The 20,959-nt window shown below is 57.4% G+C and overlaps 2 protein-coding genes across 10 annotated transcripts in view; one reads left to right on the top strand and one right to left on the bottom strand.

Annotated features, from left to right (window-relative positions):
- The window catches only part of LOC117869139 (alpha-2-macroglobulin-like protein 1), a 777,004-nt gene that overhangs the window by 465,435 nt on the left and 290,610 nt on the right, over nucleotides 1-20,959 (top strand). The window lies entirely within an intron of this gene.
- LOC117869140 (alpha-2-macroglobulin-like protein 1) overlaps nucleotides 1-20,959 on the bottom strand; it is a 582,774-nt gene that overhangs the window by 429,298 nt on the left and 132,517 nt on the right. The window lies entirely within an intron of this gene.

The raw sequence follows: 20,959 nt of genomic DNA, 5'->3' as shown, positions 1-20,959 counted from the left end.
GGCTGGGAAGAGGCTGCAGCAGGAGTCTTTTCAACCCCACTGACAATAAACTGAAAAACAGCCTCTGTTCCCCACTGCCTGGCCCCAATGGGCAGGGGCAGCGCCAGGCATTCCATGGGCTCAAGAGCTGGCGTTTGGGCCAGGGACCACGTGGGGCTGAGAGCGGGAACATGCCAGGGACAACGTGGGCTAGGGCTAGGAGCAATGGTCTTAAGTTGCAGTGGGGGAGGTCTAGATTGGATATTAGGAAACACTATTTCACTAGGAGGGTGGTGAAGCACTGGAATGGGTTCCCTAGGGAGGTGGTGGAATCTCCTTCCTTAGAGGTTTTTAAGGCCTGGCTTGACAAAGCCCTGGCTGGGATGATTTAGTTGGGGATTGGTCCTGCTTTGAGCAGGGGATTGGACTAGATACCTCCTGAGGTCCCTTCCAACCCTGATATTCTCTGATTCTAACTGTCTAATCACACAGACCCAATCACCTTTGCTCTGCCCTCTGCCCCACCCCTTCCCCTCTGCCCCGTCCATGCCCCTTCTCCGAGGCCCTGTCCCGCTCACTTCATCCCCCCTACTCCCCCGGCGCTCGCTCTCCCACACCCTCACTCACTTTCACCGGGCTAGGGAAGGGGGTTAGGGTTGGGGTGTGGGAGAGGGTGAGAGGTGAGGACTCCGGGAGGGAGTTTGGGTGCAGGAGGGGACTCAGGGCTGGGGCTGGGGATTGGGGTGCGGCAGGGGGTGAGGGGTGCTGGCTCTGGGAGGGAGTTTGGGTGCAGAAGGGGGTTGTGGGCTGGGGCAGAGGGTAGGGGTGTGGGAGGGGTGCGGGCCCTGGTCGGGTGGCTCCCAGTCGTCAGCACAGTGGGGCTAAGGGAGGCTCCCTGCCTGCCCTGGCCCCGCACCACTCCCAGACCCGGGCAGCACCTCCCTGCAGTCCCTGGGGGGATCAGGGGGCTCCTCATGCTGCCCCTGCCTGCAGGCACCACCCCCCGCAGCACCCATTGGCCGCAGTTCCCCAGCAATGGGAGCTGCAGAGTTGGCGTTCAGGGCGGGGGCAGCATGTGGAGCCTCCTGACTCCCCCCGCTCCTCCCAGAGGCCACAGGGACTTGCTGGTTGCTTCCAGGAGCTGTGCAGAGACAGGGCCGGCAGGGAGCCTGCCTAAGCCCTGCTGCGCCACCAGACTTTTAGCAGCCTTCCCGGCTGATGAGGTCCCGGCTGTTCCAGTGGCGTAGCCAGGTCCTAAGTGCAGGGGGAGCAAATCTAAAAAAGACGCCCTCCCTTCACTCCTCCTCTGACCATGCCCCCCTTGTCTCCTCCTCCGGCCGCACCGCGCCCCCCCCCCTTGGCTCCTGCAGCCATGCTGTGGCCATGCTGCGCCCCCTCCACCCCCCTCAGAGGCGCTCGGTCAGGGGGGAGGGGGCCGGGGGCGGGCTGGCGGCGAGGGCTAGCTGGGGCTGGTGGCTCCCCCCGGCGGAGCAGCAGGCACAGCCTTCGGGGAGGCCGGAGGGCTCCTCATGGCAGAGGTGGGAGGAAAGCCACACGGCTCCGGCCGCGTTCCGGGAACCGGGGCCGCCGCCCTGGGGCCCGAGCCGCTGGGACCGGGGGTGCTCGGCCAGCGCCGCTCTGCCAGGGCCGGGACTGGGGCTGACGTACTTGGCCGGAACTGGGGCTGGCGCGCTTGGCCGGAACTGAGGCCGGCACCCTGGGGCCCGCGCCCCAGGACCCGAGCTGGAGCCATTGGGGCCGGAGCCGCCGGGGCCGGGACCGGGCCGGAGCACTTGGCTGGAGCCGCCAGGGCCGGGACCAGGCCGGCGCCGTGGGGCCCGGGCTGAGCTGGGCTGGAGCCGCTGGGGCCAGAGCCGCCGGGGGTGCTCGGCCGGCACCGCTGGGGCCGAGCTGGGCCGGAGCTGCCAGGGCTGGGACCGGGCCGGCGCCACTGGGCCCGGGCTGAGCTGGTCCGGAGCTGCCAGGGCCAGAGCCACTGGAGGTGCTCGGCCGGCGCCGCTGGGGCCGGGGCCAAGCCGGGCCGGAGCCGCAGCGCCAGGGCCGGGAGCGGGCCGGAGCTGCCAGGGCCAGAGCCACTGGGGGTGCTCGGCCGGCGCCGCTGGAGCCGGGGCCAAGCCGGGCCGGAGCCGCCAGGGCCGGGAGCGGGCCGGAGCTGCCAGGGCCGGGAGTGGGCCAGGCCCACTGCGGCAGGACGGAGACGCTTGACCGGGGCCAGAGGGAGCCGGCCAGAGTGGGCCGTGCTGCACCTCCCTGGAGCCCTCTTTCTCGCGCCCCAGCCCCAGCTTACCTGCTGCTGACGGCCTGCCCCTGCTTGTTTTCAGAGTTCCCGCGAACATGTGATTCGTGGGAAGCAGGGGAGGGGGAGGAGCAGGGGGGCGGAGTGTTCAGGGGAGGGGAGATGGGGGACGTGAGCTAGGGGAGGAATGGACAGCTGCGGGGCCCGTTTAGGCGCCGCTTTTGAAAAATGTGATGAGGAGAAGCGGCTGCTTCCCCTGCACCCCACTAGCTACGCTAGTGCCGCCGCCCCCTCCAGGAGCTGGTGTTTGGCTGGGACCTCATCCTCAGCAGGCCCCCGCCAGGCAGCCTGGCCAGACAGGGCCAAATTCACCCCTGGGCTCAGGCCAGAGGAGCCGGGGGGCTGCTCCAGGGCAGTTTGTCCCTCAGGGTCTGGGCCGTCCTGGGGCACTGACAGGAGCTGGCTGGGTGGCTCCGAGGCCCAGAAGCCCCAGGAGGGGACCGTGTGTTGGGGCTGGGTGAATGTGCAGCGCTGGGATGGGCCAGTGAATGTGGGGGGTGTTTGGGGGGTGCCTCCTTTTTCCCTTATGCTAGTGGAGGGGGGTGGGAGGCAGTTGGGGGGTCAGGGTCAGGTGTCTGGGGTGAGGGTGGGTAGGTGGCAGCTGTTTCAAGGGAGACATCAGAGCTCTTCTGTCCCCCTCCCCCGCAGGAGCCAGAGGAGGGTTGGGGGGGGCGCGTTGTAGCGGGGTGGGCACCAGCTCCTGCCCTGAATGGCTTGAAATCAGCCCTGGGAGAGGGCTGAGGCTGGGGGGAGGGCTGCTGCTAGGAAAGCAGCAAGCCTCAGCTGAGTGGGGACGGGCCGTAGCTGGCCACACCCTATCAGGCCCCAGCTGGCCTGTGTAAAAAGGCTGGGAGCCAGGAGCTCAACAGTATCTCTCTGCGTTCAGAGAGAGAAGGGCCTGGCTGCAGGGAGCGTAACTAAGTGCCTAGAGTGGAGCAGAGCTGGGGAAAGGCCTAGGGAGCTGGGGAGCTCCGGCCTGGAAAGCCCCAGGCTGCAGGCCTGGTAAGGCCTATTAGATACTGGGTTGCAGGGGGCAGCCCATGGGTAGGCAGAGGCAGCAGGTCCGAACCCCTTTGCCTGTGATGAGTGGCTGACACTGCAGTCTGCCCCAGTGAACGGGGGCTAGATGGGGACTGGGCAGTAGCCAAGACTGAGGCGAAGTGGGGATAGTGGGTGGGGGTTTTCCTGGTAGGAGGAGACCCAGAGCTGTGAGGGGTTACTGCTAGGGGGCAGCACCCCAGACAATAGGACACTGGGGTCCAGGGCGGGACATGGGGGCCAGAGGACAGGCAGATCCCTGGCCTGCAGAGGGCGCTCCAGAGCTGGAACGAGCTAATTCCCAGAAGTCACCAGCCGGAGACGCTGCAGGGGTGAGTCCGCTCCTCTACAGGGGTGAAGAGAGGGCCACTGACATTTCCCTCCCCCTCCCAGCAACACCAGCTCTGGGAAGGGTGTGTATGTGTGAAGAGCCCCTTGTGCTCCAGGAGATGGCACTGGGAGGCACAGGGCAGATGTGGGTGGGTGCTGGGCTGGGCTAGGCTGAGTTGGGGCTGGGGGGATAGAGTTAGATGCTGGGGAGTTGGTGAGAAGTTGGACGCTCCATCTCATCCGGCAGCCAGCGAGCTCCTGCAGCAGGAGCTAGGATCAGCTCCTGCGATAACTTTGGGAGAGTTGGCACTAGGGTAACTCCTGCACACATACGGGGGCAGGAGTGTGTGTGAAAAAATCCAAAGTCAGATCTAAAAGAATGAAACAATCATTAAAAATAAACCTAACGATTTTGGGGTTTTGACTCATGATTGTGACAAATCTGGGGCCGGCCATTCTGAAATCCCCGGCTCTGTGTCCCCACAGCGGCGCTGACGTGAGACCTCCCCCAGGGCCCTAGGGCAGAGTGGGGCAGGGCTGGGGTGGGCCAGGGAGGCTGAATTCCCCCTCACCCAGGGCCCTATTGAGGGAGGAGTGGCCATGGGGTGGCTGAGGCCCAGGAGAGCTTGGAGCTGGCTGGGCCAGTCCCAGGGGTCTGAGCTCCCAGGGACCCTCTGACAGGGACCCACGGACACCTCGCCCCACACAGACTCAGGAATTCCCCTCCCCCACCACGTGCCGGAGCCATGGCCTCGGTCGCTGCCCTGGGCCCCGCTGCTCACCGTATTCCTCCACGCTGAACGAGTGCCTCGTCCCCTGCGCCTCGATGGCGTACGTCCCCAGGGCCAGCTCTGCAGACAGCGGGAGGGACAGATCCACGATGCCCTGCTGTGGAGTCACATCTCGCCACTGGGCGATGCGGTTCCCGCTGGGATCCTGGCACACGGACACGCCCTGCTCAGCCGCTGCCCCCACACACGGCTCATCCCCGGCAGCCCCCAAGTACCTTGTGCTGCCGACGGGGGCTGGATCGACACCCGGGGGCTCAAATCCTTCTCCTTAGCCTGGAGCAGGCACTGCCGGGCAGCCGCTGGGTAAGGGGGCCCCTGCCAGCGCCCCTCAGCCCTGACCCGAGGGCACCGCCCGGGGGGAACAGGCTCCCGAGGGACACCCCATCTCCAGCCTGGACAAAGCCCAGGGAACTCACCATAGGGACCGTTTCCATCTCAGTGCTAGGCCTCTGTGGGTATGTTCCCTGCCCCCCTCCCGCCACGCAGCCTCTCCAAACCTCCACCCCTCCCCTCTGCCCCTGCAGCTCCCAGAGACCCTCCCTCCTCCCCGCCCTTCCCCCATTCAGGCTCCCAAGGGAGCTCCCTGCTGAGTTCCCCACTGGCCTGATCAAGTCACTGCCTGACCCAGAGTTCAGGGGCTGGGAACTTTCAGGGTGAGCGACTCAGGCAGGGATCCCAGCCAAGCCCAAACCCACCTGNATCCATGCTGACTGTTACTTATCACCTTATTATCTTCTAGGTGTTTGCAAATTGATTGCCTAATTATTTGTCCCATTATCTCTCCGGGTACAGAAGTTAAGCTGACTGGTCTGTAACTCCCTGGGTTGTCCTTATTTCCCTTTTTATAGATGGGCAAATATCATGCCATTTTCCAGTCTTCTGGAATCTCTCCTGTCTCCCATGACTTTTCAAAGATAATCGCTAATGGCTCAGATATCTCCTCAGTCAGCTCCTTGACTATTCTGGGATGCATTTCATCAGGCCCTGGTGACTTGAAGACATCTAACTTGTCTAAGTAATTTTTAACTTGCTCTTCCCCTATTTTAGCCTCTTCTGATCCTACCTCATTTTCACTGGTGTTCACTATGTTAGACGTCCAATCACCACCAACCTTCTTGGTGAAAACCGGAACAAAGACGTCATTAAGCACCTCTGCCATTTCCACATTTTCTGTTATTGTTTTTCCCCCTACTAGTGTGTGCTGCATCTAGGGCACCCACAGCCTGACCCCGGTCCAGCCCCAGTCCTGCCACTGGCTGCTCCCAGTTCAGGTCACATCTGGGCAGGGGTCAGTGCCACATCCAATCCCCGAAAAGTGCCCAAATATGGAGACTTTACAGGTGCAAACACACATCAATCATCGCCTGGATTTGCCCCAATACAGTGTGGGGTTCCCTCAACCCCCTTTGCATCTTTTCTAGTCATGACCCCTGAGAACATGGAGGCAAGTGTAGATAGTGCAGCAGCGACCCCAGTGAGCAATGCCCGGCCCGTGCCGGAACCCAGCGCCCAGGCGGAGCCAGCACCACGTGCGTACTTCCCAGAGACATGGCTGTGGGACCTGGTGCCTGTAGGGTGAGTGAGGAACTGTCACAGACCGTCCCTGCGGAGAGTCCTCCAGGCCAGACCCTCGAAAGCAGCATCTCCCAGAGGCGGTGCACTGGCTGGGGGAGGGCTTGCTGCCTGCATGGGGCTGGTTCCTGCGCCCTGTTGCCAGCGGAGAGGAACCCAGCACAGCAACAGGGAATAACAAGCCCCCAGGCTCGTGGGATTAGTCTCTTTACAGATATAATGAACCCGCAGAGCGGGGGAGAGGGCTGGGAACCCAGGTAGCACCGAGACCCTGCGACTCGCCAGCAAAGCGGGGTTCGCGCCAGCCCCTCCCTGCATCCCGTCGCGGTCGGCAGGGGGTTTATCATCCTGGCCCCATTGCCCTTCGTGGTGTTTTCATTCCCATGTGGTGCCTGGAAGCTCCAACGCTGAGAACATGGGAGGGGAATGAACCCCCGGGAGGGGGCCATGGAGGGTGGCACATGGGGTAGAAGTGGGAGGGGCCGAGCAGGAGGAATTGAGGCTGACACCCAGGAATAGCCCCCTGACAGGGAGACGTGTCTGGCTGTGGAAGGGGGGATCCCCATCCCGTGGGACATTGAGCCCAGCCCGGAGAGCCCCGGAGCAAGGAAGGATCCTGCGCTAGCTGGCGTGGGCGGAGGAGGGGACGAGAGGGGGGCACTGACAGCTCTTCCCTCTCTGCTCTCTGGGATTGGCCTGTTTCTGTGCCACCGGCCCAGGGCCCCAACCCAGCGTAGGGTCGGGCAGGGACGTCTCCGGTGGCCGTGCTTCTGGGTGCTTCCCACGGGGCGGCCGCGTGTCTGACGCTCTGTTTGTGTCCGTCCCGGCCCAGCGAGGGGGGTTCCAAGGACGTCCCAGTCTCGGTGCCCGACACCCTCACGGAGTCGAAAGCTGGGATGTTCTGCACAGCCGAGGTGGGCTTTGGCCTCTCGCCCACAGCCAGCTTCACGGCCTTCAAACCCTTCTTTGTGGAGCTGGCCTTGCCGTACTCTGTGATCCGGGGAGAGGCCTTTGCCCTAAAGGCCACCGTCTTCAACTATCTGCGGCAGTGCATCAAGGTGAGCGCCGCCCGGGGCTGAGCTGCTGGAGCTGCTGGGGCCAGTGACCTGGGGCTGGGGAGCTGGGCAGCGGCGCAGGCCGGCAAGTGGCACCGGCAGTCACTGGCTGTGACCCTGTGACCACTGGGGTCAGCACATCGCGGTGAGGGGGCCTGAGCCCCAGATGGGTCACGTCTCAGCCTGAAGCTACGTGTGTGAGCGCGTCCCCCACAGCCTTAAGGGGGCTCGCGTGTTGGGCCCCACAGGTGCGAGTGACGCTGGCGGAGTCTGCGCAGTTCCAGGTGCAGGCGGGCGAGGACGGCGCCTATACCAGCTGCCTCTGTGCAGACGAAGGGAAAACCTTCCAGTGGGAGGTGACGGCGAGCAGCCTGGGTAAGGGGCGCTGGGGGCTCTGTGCCGGAGGGGAGGGGCAGGGAAGGGGTGGGGGGCTCTGCATAGTGGGGGGGGTAAAGAAGGGGTGCTGGAGCCTTTGCACTAGGGAAGCAGGTAGGGGTCTTTGAAGGCTCTGCAAGGGGGGACAGACGGGTAAAGGGCATTGGAGGCTCTGTGCTGGGAGTGAGGAGGAGGGCGCAGAACAGAGTCACTGAGGGCTTGGTGCCGAGGGGAAGGGGAGGGGATGGGAAGAACTGTGGGGTGTGGAAGAGAGGAAACCCCAGCAGAAAAACCCTTTACGGCCTACTCACCATTTCCCCCAGTCACCACTTCCCTCCGTCCTTCCCTTCCCCTCTAGCCTTCTCTCTCTTTTCTCCCGCTGTCAAGGCTGAATCTCCACTCTGGCACTCCGAGTGCAGAAGTGGGGCCCATAAGGATTCTAAATATTAATACTGGTCACTCCAGGCTTCTATTAAACTCCAAGGTTACAGCTTTTCGCTGACCTTGGCTTGGTAAATGCTGCCACCACCCAAATGCAAAAAGACCCCTTGGACCCAGGAAGGAGCACTTGGGAATTCCTCCCTGTGGGGTACCCTCAAGCCCTTTCACACACACCCCTCCGGGGAAGAGGTGAGAAAGCAAACAAAGGAAATTAGCTGTGGCTACCAGCTAATCAAACAACATACACAAACCTCTTAGGACACCAAAAATCCAATCCTGTTCATTAAAAAGGTAAATTTTATTAAAAACAAAGAGGAAGAAATACATCTGGAACTTCGGCTTTTGCTGGATTTTAAAAGAGAAATTCCAAAAATTAAGCATCCAAAATAGCTTTCTTGGGGGTTCAACTCAAAGGTTACAAGCAAACAAAAGCATCTGGGGTTAGCACAGAGGAGTCCACAAGCCCTTTTCTTTACCTGGGGGACTTTTTTAACCCTTACAGGTAAAGCAACCAGAGAACAGCTACCAAGAGGGATTTTACAGCTAACTGGCTGGCTGGGTGTCCATCAAAGAGAGCCACACACTTTATTTATCACACGCCCCCCAATTTCACAGCCGGTGCTGGCCAGCCTGGTTTAGGTTGGTGCCACACCGGCTGGGATTTCTTCCTGGAGGTTTAGGAAACAGAGTTAATAAGATACATGCACCTCTAATGTCACTAATAATTACATGAAAAACTGAACAGTACTTTTTACATTTCAAGGATTACAATGACTTAGAATGCAGGGACATTTTTACCTGGCTGATTTTGGGAAATCTTCCCAGGAGAGTGCATCAGCCACTTCGTTAGAGGCTCCTGAAATGTGTTGTATTTTAAAATTAAAGTCTTGAAGAGCTAAGGTCCACTGAAGAAATATTTTGTTAGTTTCTGTGACTGAGTGAAGCCACTTCAGTGCAGCATGGTCCGTCTGCAGGTGGAACTGCCATCCCCAAACCATAGAATCATAGAATATTAGGGTTGGAAGAGACCTCAGGAGGTCATCTAGTCCAACCCCCTGCTCAAAGCAGGACCAACACCAACTAAATCATCCCAGCCAGGCCTTTGTCAAGCCAGGCCTTAAAAACTCTAAGGATGGAGATTCCACCACCTTCCTAGGTAACCCATTCCAGTGCTTTACCACCCTCCTAGTGAAATGGTGTTTCCTAATATCCAGCCTAGAACTCCCCCACTGCAACTTGAAACCATTGCATCTTGTTCTGTCATCTGCCACCCCTTAGAACAGCCAAGCTCCATCCTCTTTGGAACCCCCCCTCCCCCTCTTCAGGTAGTTGAAGGCTGCTATCAAATCCCCCAAATGTATGGGGCGTAGGTTCTCCAGAGCATACACAATGGCGTAACATTCTTTTTCTAAGGCTGACCAGTGACTTTCCCACTCAGAAAGTTTTTTGCTGTAGTGTGGTACAAATCATCGGTAATACCTGGCCAAGCCCAAGAAGGATTGGACCTGCTTCTTTGACTTAGGGACAGGCCAATTTTGGCTAGCATTTACCTTAGCCTGTAGGGGGTTGATAGTACCTTGACCCACCTGGTGTTCAAGGTATGTTACCCTGTTTAGGCCTATTGGACACTTTTTGGCCTTTACGGTTAATCCTGCCTCCCTTATGCGCTGGAAGACAGCCTGAGGGTGTTCCAGGTGTTCTGCCCATGAATCTGAGAATATAGCCACGTCGTTAAGGTAGGCAACTACAAATTCCCCAAATCCAGCCAGAAAGTTATCTACCAAATTCTGGAAGGTGGCGGGTGCATTTCACAGTCCGAAAGGGAGCACATTAAATTCATACGGCCCTACGCGGGTGATGAAGGCTGACCTTTCCTTGGCTGGGTCATCTAGCGGCACTTGCCAATACCCCTTACTTAAGTCTAAGGTGGAGATGAACTGGGAACATCCCAGTTTCTCCAACAGCTCATCTGTGCGTGGCATTGGATACTTTTCTGGGCAAGTTACAGCATTTAGCTTACGGTAGTCTACACAAAAGCAGATTTCTCCATCTGGTTTGGGAACCAGAACCACTGGAGATGCCCATGCACTCTCAGAGGGGTGGATTACACCCCTCTGTAACGTCCTTGAGCTCCCTTTCTATTGTGGTTTTGGCTTAAGGAGCTATCCAGTAGGGGGCGGGATAGCTCAGTGGTTTGAGCATTGGCCTGCTAAACCCAGGGTTGTGAGTTCAATCCTTGAGGGAGCCATTTAGGGATCTGGGGCAAAAATAATCTGTCAGGGATGGTACTTGGTCCTTGTAGCGGGGTGGTTACCCCGCTCCTGCCTGAAGGGTTTAAAACAGCCCTGGCAGAGGGCTGGGGCAAAGGGAAAAGCTACTGGGTGATTGGGGAAGTAGCCACAGCTGGGCCATGCCCCAATCAGGCCCCAGCTGGCCTGTATAAGAAGGCTGGGAGCCAGTAGCTCAAGAGTCTTTCTCTGAGTGCAGAGAGAGAGAAGGGCCTGGCTGCAGGGAACTAGACAGGGTACCTGGGTGGAGCAGGGCTGGGGAAAGGCTGAGGAGCTGGGGAGCTCCAGCCTGGATAGCCCCAGGCTGTGGCCTGGTAATAGGCTAAGGGGTACTGGGGGTTGCAGAGGGCAGGCCAAGGCAGTAGGTCTAAACCCTCCTTGCTGATGATGAGTGGCCTATACTGCAGTCTGCCCCAGAGAGTGGGGGCTAGATGTGACTGGCAGTGGCCTGTATCCTGAGGTGAGGTGGGGTTAGTGGGTGGGGGTTCCCCTGGGAGGGGAGACCTAGCATGTGTGGGTATTGCCAGGGGGCAGCACCCAGGGCAAGGGGCACCGGGGCCCTGGGAAGGACACGGGGGCCAGTGCTGAGGACAAGGTGGATTACTGGCCTGCAGAGGGCGCTCCAGAGGCTGGTGAGCTAATTCCCTGGAAGACCAGCAGGAGGCGCTGCAGGGGTGAGTCTGGCCCTCTTACAGTCCTGCTATGAAGGCAGGGGACTGGACTCGATGACCTTTCAAGGTCCCTTCCAGTTCTAGATTTCTATTATTCTAATTGGGCGAATTAGAATGGTGTCAATGGTGTGGTACACCTGTTCTGTCTGTCCTGGAGTGGCTGAAAACATTGGCGTGAAGCTGGTGCACAGCTCCTGGATTTGCTGTCGCTGCTTATCCCCAAGGGTCATGGAGAGGCTCACCTCTTCTATGCCACCATTGCTTTTCCCTTTATAGTAGACTCCTTCAGGCCACTCAGCGTCATCTCTCTCCTGGGCTGTAAACTGGAGAACTTTGATTTCTCTGGAATAAAAGGGCTTTAGAGAATTACCATGGTATACTTTAGGTTTTAGGGTAGGGTCTGGAAACATTAGGAGGTAATTAACAGCTCCCAGGCGCTCTCAGACTATAAATAGCCCCTCCCACAGTGCTTCCATTTTATTGGCCTGGAGCGCTTTCAGGACCATGACTTGGTCACCTACTCTGAAGGAACGCTCTCTGGCATGTTTATCATACCAGGCCTTTCGCTCTTGTTGAGCATCCTGTAGGTTTTCTCGAGCAAGGGCTAGAGAGTCCTTGAGGGTGATTTGCAGATTGGTTACAAAGTCCAAAATGTTAGTTCCTGGAGAAGATGTAACCCCCTCCCATTCCTGCTTCACCACCTGTAACGGCCCCATAACTTCGTGGCCATAAATGAGTTCAAAGGATGAAAGTCCCAAACTGGGAGGTGGTACAGCCCTGCAAGCAAAGAGTAACTGCTGCAACACATTGGAGTGCTCATTCACGAATTTATGTATCATGGCCCGCAAAGTCCCATGAAACTTCTCCACTAGGCCATTTGTTTGATGGTGGTAAGGGGTGGCAACCAAGTGGTTCACCCTATGAGCTTCCCAAAGAGGTTTCATGGTCCCTGCCAGGAAGTCAGTTCCCGAATCTGTAAGGATGTCAGAGTGCCAACCTACTCTGGCAACGATGTCTGCCAATGCCTGGCTCACGCTTTTAGCCCTGGTGTTGCTTAGAGCTACTGCTTCCGGCCATCGGGTGGCAAAATCCATGAAAGTCAGTATGTACAGCTTTCCTCTGGATGTCTTCTTAGGGAAAGGACCCAGAATATCCACACTACATGCTGAAATGGAAACTCAATTATGGGGAGGGCTGGAGAGGGGCCTTGACCTGGACTTGGGGCTTTCCCATCTCTGGCACACCTCACAAGACCAGACATAGGTAGAAACGTCCTTGCCCATCCCCTCCCAGTGGAATGACTTCCTCAAATGGTCCTTGGTCCTGTTCACCCCAGCATGGCCACTAGGGTGATCGTGGGCTAAGCTCAAGAGCTTTTCCCTATACTTAGTTGGAACTACCAACTGTCTCTGAAGATGTCAGTCCTCCTTGTGCCCACCAGAAAGGGTCTCCTTCTATAACAAACCTGGACCTGTTAGAAGAGCTGAGAGGCGGTGGGTCACTCCGTGCTGCCGTCCCAGCTCCCTTGAGTCTCTCATCTGCTTCCCGCTCTGCCTGGAACTGCTCCCTTGAGGCTGGAGACATTATTTCCTCACTGGGTGGTGGACCTGGGCTTGGTCCCACTGGAAGCGATGCAGGTGATGGGGTTGTTCCATTGACTGTGAACCGCTCTCCGCTGGTGCACTAGGTGGTATTTCAGGCTCTGGTTGAGCCTCTTGCACCGGTTTAGCTGCTGCTCTAGGTGCAGGCTCTGTGGCGCCCTTTGGTGCTGGCTCCCCTGACTCTGGTGGGGTTGCAGGCACGGGCTCTGGTGCTGAGTGCTCCGCCAGTTCTGATCCTGGGGCTGGTTCTGGCTGCGTTCCAGGAACTGGTTTTACAACTACTGCCATAGACTCTGGTCTGGGGTCTGGTTCCACCACCTCTGGCTGGGTCCCTGGGCCTGTGGTATCTGGGGACAAAGACTGGGCTCTTGTAGGAGGCTCAGGAATGGAGTTAGGTGTGGAGGCCTGTTTAGCCTGGCTGCGGGTGACCATCCCCACCCTTTTTGTTAGCCTCACGTGGTTGGCTAAGTCTTCTCCCAGCAGCATGGGAACGGGATAATCGTCATAGACTGCAAAAGTCCGTATTTCTGACCAGCCCTTCTACTGGACAGGCAACCTGGCTGTAGGCAAGTTAGAAAAGTTGGCCTTAAATGGTTGCACCATCACTTGGGCCTCTGGGTCGCTGAATTTAGGGTCCAACAGGGCTTGGCGGATAGCTGACATCTGTGCGCCAGTGTCTCTCCACACAGTAATCTTCCTCCCGCCCACACTCACAGTTTCCCTTCGCTCTGGGGGTATTTGTGAGACATCTGGGCCTCAAGGTTCTTTGTGGGACTCCAGGGTGATGAGTTGTAGTCGGATGGTGCTCTTGGGGCAGTTGGCTTTCACATGCCCCAGCTTATTACATTTAAACATCACCCAGCTGACTGTGGGCTGGGGCAAGGCGGGTGGTTGGAAAGTGGGGTGGTGGGACAAGAGGGCATTGGGGGTCTCCCTGGCTGTGTGGAGGGCTCCTCCTTGTGAGGTGGGGCCTTGGGCTGACTCTGACGGTGGGGTGTTGTCTTGGGTTGTCCCTTCTGGTACCCCACCAACTGCTACTAGCTTTCTTCTTCTCCGCCACCTCCATCCATTTGGTTCTGATCCCCCCACCTCAATTATAGTTTTGGGCTTCGCATCTAGGATGTACCTTTCTATTTCCTCAGGAACACCCTCTAAGAACTGCTCCATTTGCATTAGGAGAGACAGATCTTCCAGAGATTTAACACTTGCTCCTGATATCCAGGCATCCCAATTTTTTCACAATGTGGTAGGCGTGTCAGGAAAATTCCACATCTGGTTTCCGACAGGCCTTCTCAGGTGTTAGCCCCATTCTAATTCTAGCCTTTTGTTTTAAAATTTTGTACTCGTTCATGTGTTCTTTAGGCATTTCAGCTGCCACCTCTGCTAAGGGTCCACTGAGTTGCGGCCTCAGCTCCACCATATACTGGTCTATAGGGGTGTTGTACCCAAGGCAGGCCCTTTTGAAATTTTCTAAGAAGGCCTCTGTATCATCGCCAACCTTGTATGTGGGGAATTTCTTGGAATGGGGAGCGGTACCTGGAGAAGGACTGTTAGGGTTACATGGTGGACCCAGCTTAGCCCTTTCCAGCTCTAAGCACTTCAGCTCTAACTCTGCCTCCAAGTGCTTCGCCTGTCTCCTCTCCTCCACTTCCAACTCCTAGCACTTCACCTCTCTTTTGTCCTCTGCTTCCAAGCACATCATCTGTAGGAAGAAATCCCTGTCTTACGCAATCAAAACTCAGTCTGGGTTAAGGGCATCCCTCCAGCTTTGCACCTGGATCTCGGTCGGGGGAGGGAGGGCTGACCCTTCCCTTCTGGGAAGTTCCCGGTCCCCCATTCCCTCCCTTCATTTCTGTCATGGAGCTGGATGTCTGGGCTTGATCTGGGTCTCTCTTCTCCGTGGCGAGCCACCTTGGGTAGACTGGTTGCTCTAGGGTTTTCGTGCCCAACCTCAACCTTCTGCACTGGGCTGCCCTACTCTAGCCTAACTATTTCGTTGCCATGAAGTTAGAAAAGAAAAAAAAAAAAGTTGGACTCCCTGTCTTTGCAGGCTAATCCTATGCCGTGCCCGTTCCTCTTCCAGCAGCAAAGAAAAGAAAAGAAGCCAAAAGGAAAAATGAGTCCTTTTAAAATCCTGAGGTCTGTGCTTCTGGTTCAAAATGATCCCACCGCTCTGCCACCATGTCAAAGCTGAACCTCCACTCTGGCACGCCGAGTGCAGAAGTGAGGCCCACAAGGATTCTAAAAGTTAATACTGGCCACTCCAGGCTTGTATCGAACTCCCAGGGTTACAGCTTTTCCCTGACCTTAGCTTGGTAAATGCTGCCACCACCCAAATGCAAAAAAAACCCATTGAACACAGGAAGGAACACTTGGGAATTCCTCCCTGTGGGGTACCTTCAAGTCCTTTCACACCCCCTCCGGGGAAGAGCTGAGAAAGAAAACAAAGGAAATTAGCTGTGGCTACCAGCTAATCAAACAACATACACAAACCTCTTAGGACACCAAAAATCCAATCCTGTTCATTAAAAAGGTAAATTTTATTAAAAACAAAAAGGAAGAAAATACATCTGGAACTTTGGCTTTTGCTAGTTTTTAAAAGAGCAATTCCAAAAATTAAGCACCGAAAATAGCTTTCTTGGGGCTTCAGCTTAAAGGTTACAAGCAAGCAAAAGCATCTGGGTTTAGCACAGAGGAGCCCACAAGCCTTAAAAAAATAAACAGAAAAAACCTAATTGCATCTTTCTAAACATTCCTAATTTACTTACACATTGGGGGGGGGGGTTCAAATCAGTATTTCCAGGTACAATCTGATGATTTCTCAGACCTGGCTTAAAGCTGCTCATAGCGTAGTCATGGTCCTGTCTTTGCTCTGTTCCCCCCTCTCTAGAGTCGGAGAACAACCACAGACACAGAGGGTAGCTTCCTTCCCAATTTTAAAAACTTCTAGCCTTCCCATTGGCTCTTTTGGTCAGGTGACCTTTTCTTTACCTGGAGGACTTTTTTAACCCTTACAGGTAAAGCAACCAGAGAACAGCCATGAAGAGGGATTTTACATCCAACTGGTGGCTGGGTGTCCATCAAAGGGAGCTGTCCCCCCTTCAGTTATCACACCCCCACTCTCTCTGTCCATTTTCTTTCTTTTTCTGCTTTTCTCTCCCTTCTTCACCACCCTCTCCCCTCCCACTTCCACTATTCTCCACCCACTCTGACCCGGGTCCTGTCTCCCTCGGGCAGGGGCGTTGGTCTGTCTAACGGGGGTGTCTCCCACCTTGTTCGGCAGGGGAGGTGAACTTCACCGTCAGTACCGAGGCTCTGCGCACCGAGGAGCTGTGCGGCACAGAGCTGGCCGTGGTGCCGGCTCAGGGGCGAGTGGACACCGTGATAAAGCCCCTGCTGGTCCAGGTCAGTGTCTGGTCGGGGCCTCTGGGCAGAGCGGAGGGAGATCCGGGGCCTGGGTCTCACCCCCTGGTGGCCGTGGGCCGAGTCTGCACTTGTGATTGTTCTTTGTCCTGCCACAGAAAATAATACCCCAGCACCACGTCCCGTCTCGGACCCCGACCTGCACTGCCCCGTCACACGGTCCCGTCCCAGCGAGATCAGGGAGCTGGCGAGAGATGGGACAGACAGAGATGGGGTTAGCCCCAAGGGGGGTGGCTGAGTGTCACACACGGGAGGGCTCGAAGGGGTGGAGGGAACTAGCAGAGGGAAGCTCCGCGCTGAAGAGGAGGAAGCCGCGAGATCAGCTGGGCTGGGAACAGTCTCCCCGGGGAAGGGACGGGAGCCCCATTGCTGGGGCGCTGAGAGCTGGATGTGCCCTAGCCCCACAGCACGGGCTGTAGGGGATGATCCTGCCCTGGTTAGGGGCACTGGCTGACCCAGCAGGCCCTGTCAGGCTGTGACGTGCACGGTCCCTTCTTCTGATCTTCTGTCTGATGCTCCTTCCCCACAGCTGGGGGGATCCTGGAGGAGAAGGCGCACAGCTCCCTGCTCTGCCAGGAAGGTAGGATCCCAGCACCTGTGCGGGGCTCAGTGGGTGTCACTAACACGGGGAGTCTCTTGGCTGCGGCACGTCAGTGATGGCTGAGCCACTGGATGGCCCAGCTAGGGGCACAGGAGCCGCCAGGCCGGACCGGACCAGGGGGCATCCAGGCCAATTACCTGCCTGGGTCAGGTCCAGGCCCAGCTGCCTGGGGAAGATGCACCCCCTAGTGGCCAGTTATGGAACCGTCTGCCATGGGCCTAAGGCTCGAGCACGTCCGGCTCCTGCTCCCGAGTCTCACTGGGCCCCTGTTGCGCCAGCTTCTCTCCCCTGCAGCCTGGCCCCCGTGTGTACAATGCTCCCTGCAAAGCTCGTCACACCAGCTCTCTGGGGCCAGGAGAGGAACCAACTCCCACAGGCAGGACCCTCCGCTGAGAACCCCCAGCCCTCGCCCTCAAGGGCACGTATGTGCCACGGCGGGGGGAGCTTGGGGTTGAGAGAGGGGCTGTGACTGGGCGAGAGCCCCAGACGGTGAGGAATGGAGGGATCTGATTGGCTGGAGACGGGCAGGTTCCCAACGGGCCTTTAAGGGTTTGTCTTTGCCTTCGTGTCACACAGCCTCTGAAGAAATCTCCTTACAGCTGCCTGCGAACGTCCTGGCGGGGTCCGAGCGGGCCCACGTGACTGTCCACGGTAAGGAATTCTCCTGCCCCATCCCTGCCAGGGCACGGTGCCCTTCTCCAGCCAGCCCGTCTGTGACCCAGCGCTCTGATCAGAGAGGCCGGGGCATCACAGCTGGAAAAGACCAATGAGATCTTGTGGGTGTCTGGAGCCAGGGCAGGACTGGTCCCTGCAGTCTGTGCTCCAGGGCCTCGTCCCCAGTGAGGGCAATAGACTCCTGCGGTGATGCCATGAAGCTGTGCCAGGGCATTGGCATCTTGGCCATTCATCACCACATATTGGACGAATGGACTATAAGGTGGATAGAAAGCTGGCTAGATTGTTAGGCTCAAAGGGTAGTTATCAACAGCTCAATGTCTAGTTGGCATCCAGTATCAGGTGGAGTGCCCCAGGGGTCGGTCCTCAGGCCAATTTTGTTCAACATCTTTATTAACGATCTGGATGATGGGATGGATTGGACCCTCAGCACGTTCATGGATGACACTAAGCTGTGGGGAGAGGTAGATGCACTGGAGGGTAGGGATAGGGTCTAGAGTGACCTAGACAAATTGGAGGATTGGGCCAAAAGAAATCTGAGGTTCAAGGACAAGTGCAGAGTCCTGCACTAAGGATGGAATGATCCCATGCACCGCTACAGGCTGGGGACCGACTGGCTAAGCGGCAGTTCTGCAGAAAAGGACCTGGGGGTTACAGTGGACGAGAATATGTGGATATGAGTCAGCAGTGTCCCCTTGTTGCCAAGAAGGCCAACAGCATATTGGGCGGCATTAGTAAGAGCATTGCCAGCAGATCGAGGGAAGTGATTATTCCCCTCTATTCGGCACTGGTGAGGCCACATCTGGAGTATTGTGTCCAATTTTGGGCCCCCCACTACAGAAAGGATGTGGCCAAATTGGAGAGTCCAGCGAAGGGCAACAAAAATGATCGGGGGCTGGGGCACATGATTTACGAGGAGAGGCTGAGGGAACTGGGCTTATTTAGTCTGCAGAGGAGAAGAGTGAGGGGGGGATTTGATAGCAGCCTTCAACTACCGGAAGGGGGTTCCAATGAGCATGGAGCTCAGCTGTTCTCAGTGGTGGCAGATGACAGAACAAGGAGCAGTGGTCTCAAGTTGCAGTGGGGGAGGTCTAGATTGGATATTAGGAAACACTATTTCACTAGGAGGGTGGTGAAGCACTGGAATGGGTTACCTAGGGAGGTGGAGGAATCTCCATCCTTAGAGGTTTTTAAGGCCCGGCTTGTCAAAACCCTGGCTGGGATGATTTAGTTGGGGATTGCTCCTGCTTTGAGCAGGGGGTTGGACTAGATACCTCCTGAGGTCTCTTCCAGCCCTAATATTCTATGATTCTATCCACGTAACCCCACCCATCCTGAATCAAACTGGGGGCTCTGGGCCCCTGTGTGCCAGGGATCTACAGACATGGTGTTAGGGACAGGGCAGCTGTTGTGCAGCCTGGTAATTCTCTGCTCCCCCAACTCCCTTGGTTCCCGGAGACATAATGGCCACGGCTCTGCAGAACATAGACCGCCTGCTGGCCATGTCCGATGATGATGGAGAGGAGAACATGGTCTGGTTCGCTCCCAACATCTACACTCAACAGTACCTGGAGAAGACCGGGCAGCTGAGCCCAGAGATCAGAGACAAGGCCCAGGGATTCCTTCGGAGAGGTGAGTGTCTTCCTGCCTCTCCACTCCAAGGGCTTGGTGGGGCCATACGAGGGCCCTGTCTATGCCACTTCTGGGGCCCGGGCTCCAATCCATACCCAGATCAGGACACTGGCTGGCTCTGGGGGTCAGGGAATTAGATCCTTGGCCTTTCCTCTCTGGGGCACCAGTTCTGAGGCCCAGAACATAAGGACTGTTTGACTCAGGGTTCAGGGAATGGGAGAGGAGCCCTTTCCCCTTTAGGGGGCACTGGTTGGGATCCAGCCCCAGGTCAGGGCGCTGGAGGGTTTGGTGGATCAGGGCCCTATTCAGCCTTAACTCTGTCCCCCTATTCAAACTGACCCCTGGAATCTCTGAGTCTTAGCGTTGTGGAGGAGGGGAGGGCTAGCGGGCCCCACGGGGCGCAGGCTGGGCGTGGATTCTAGCCCCTGAATGTGAGTGGATCCAGGACTCGCTGTCTCTCTCCCATCCCCGCAGGTTATGAGGGCGAGCTGCTCTATAAGCACAATGACGGCTCTTACAGCGCCTTTAGGGAGAGTGACGCCACAGGCAACACCTGGTGAGGGGCCGCACAGCACGGGCGAGTCAGGGCTCTGGGTGGGCAGGGCCTACCGGGCTGCAGCCTGACCCCCAGCCGCACTGCTATTCCATTCCTGCTCCCCACACAGCTCTGTCCCACTTACTCACTCCAAATCCCCCTGTTCCCCTCCTGGGTTCAACTGACAGCTCTGCTCACCCCCGCAATGCTGACCCCCAGCCCCGTCCCCCACGCACCTCCCTCCTGGCCCGCAGCATCTCCTGCAGAGTGTCCCTCTCACGGGGTCTCTCCCTGCCCAGGCTGACGGCCTTCGTTCTCAAGTCCTTTGGCCAGGCCAGGGACTACATCTCCATCGACGAGAAGCACCTAGAGGACGCCCTAAGGTGGCTACAGCGCCACCAGCTGGAGACCGGTTGCTTCCGCAGTGTGGGGAAGCTGTTGAACAACGCCCTGCAGGTGGGAGGCTGGGGGGATGGGCTGATGGGATGGGGGAGGAGGGAACAAGCTGGGGAAGGGGGTGGGGGCCTCTCATGGCACCTGGTTGTTGTGATCTGTTTTGGTTTGTGGGATTTCCCTGGGTTTTTAGCAATGGCAGAATGGCTGGAATAGCCGGGGCGGCGGGTTATTGCACCGAACAAGGGAGCAGCCCTGGCCCAGCCCCCCTGGCTCCTGCACAGCCCGGTCTCCCCGCGGGCACTGAGCAGACCCCGCACCCATTGCCTGGCACGGAGAGCCTGAGGGGCAGGGCCCAGCCCAGCCCTCAAGTCATGTGACTCCCACAACTCCCCATGCGGTTCAGTCAGAAGGGCGATTGCGGTGCATCATGGGAGATGTAGTCCGAAGGAGCCCGAGTCCATGGGGGAGCGGGGGCATGAGGCTGGTGCAGCTGAATGTTAAACCGGTTTGCAGTGGAAGGTTTCGGTTCAGGTCAGCAACCCGAGAGGCTGTGATTTGGGCCCCGCCGACCCACAGCAGAATGTTGCGTTTCCATTTTCCCAACAGAAATCGAAATGTTTCAGCAAAAGTAACATTTTCCCACAGAGTTCTGGTTTTGTGGAAAGTGCATCGTCTGTCGAGAAATCATTTCAGCAGGAAATTCCCACCCAGCTCGATTCCTGCCACTGCCCTGGAGTTTGCAGGGAGCCGGGACTCTACAGGAGGGGCTGGGGCTGTACCTGGCCGTTTAGCAGCTAGAGGGGGGAGACAAAACTTAGGAAAAGTCCAGATTCCCACAGGGGAGGACTATTTAATGAGCAGGAACTTGCCCAGCGAGGGGCGAATCCCTCAGCCTCTGCAGAAATGGCCCCTGGTCTTCACAGGAAATCTGGCAAATGTCAGTTCAAACCAACTTCCCAGCCTCTGGTTCCAGGGGGGCTCAGGTAGGGTTTTATATTGGAGTCCAGTTCTGCCATTGTTAGACTACTTTCCCTTCATCCTCTCCTCTGGTTCTTGTGACGCAGACAGAGAGCAGATGAGCAGAACTCTGAAGTGCAGGCAATGCGATGGTTATTGGGATTAGTTTCCAGCAAGCATGTGTCTCATAACTCTGACACCTCAGAGCCTTGTTTCCAAATGTCCCATCCCCACCTTCTCAGCAGGCGTATTTATACCTGAAATGCAGGCTCACAGTCCCAC

This window comes from Trachemys scripta, chromosome 23 (genome assembly GCF_013100865.1).
Source record: "Trachemys scripta elegans isolate TJP31775 chromosome 23, CAS_Tse_1.0, whole genome shotgun sequence".
Lineage (NCBI taxonomy): Eukaryota > Metazoa > Chordata > Testudines > Emydidae > Trachemys > Trachemys scripta.
The sequence above is the reverse complement of the archived record's forward strand: the minus strand, read 5'-3'. Positions and strand labels throughout refer to the sequence as shown.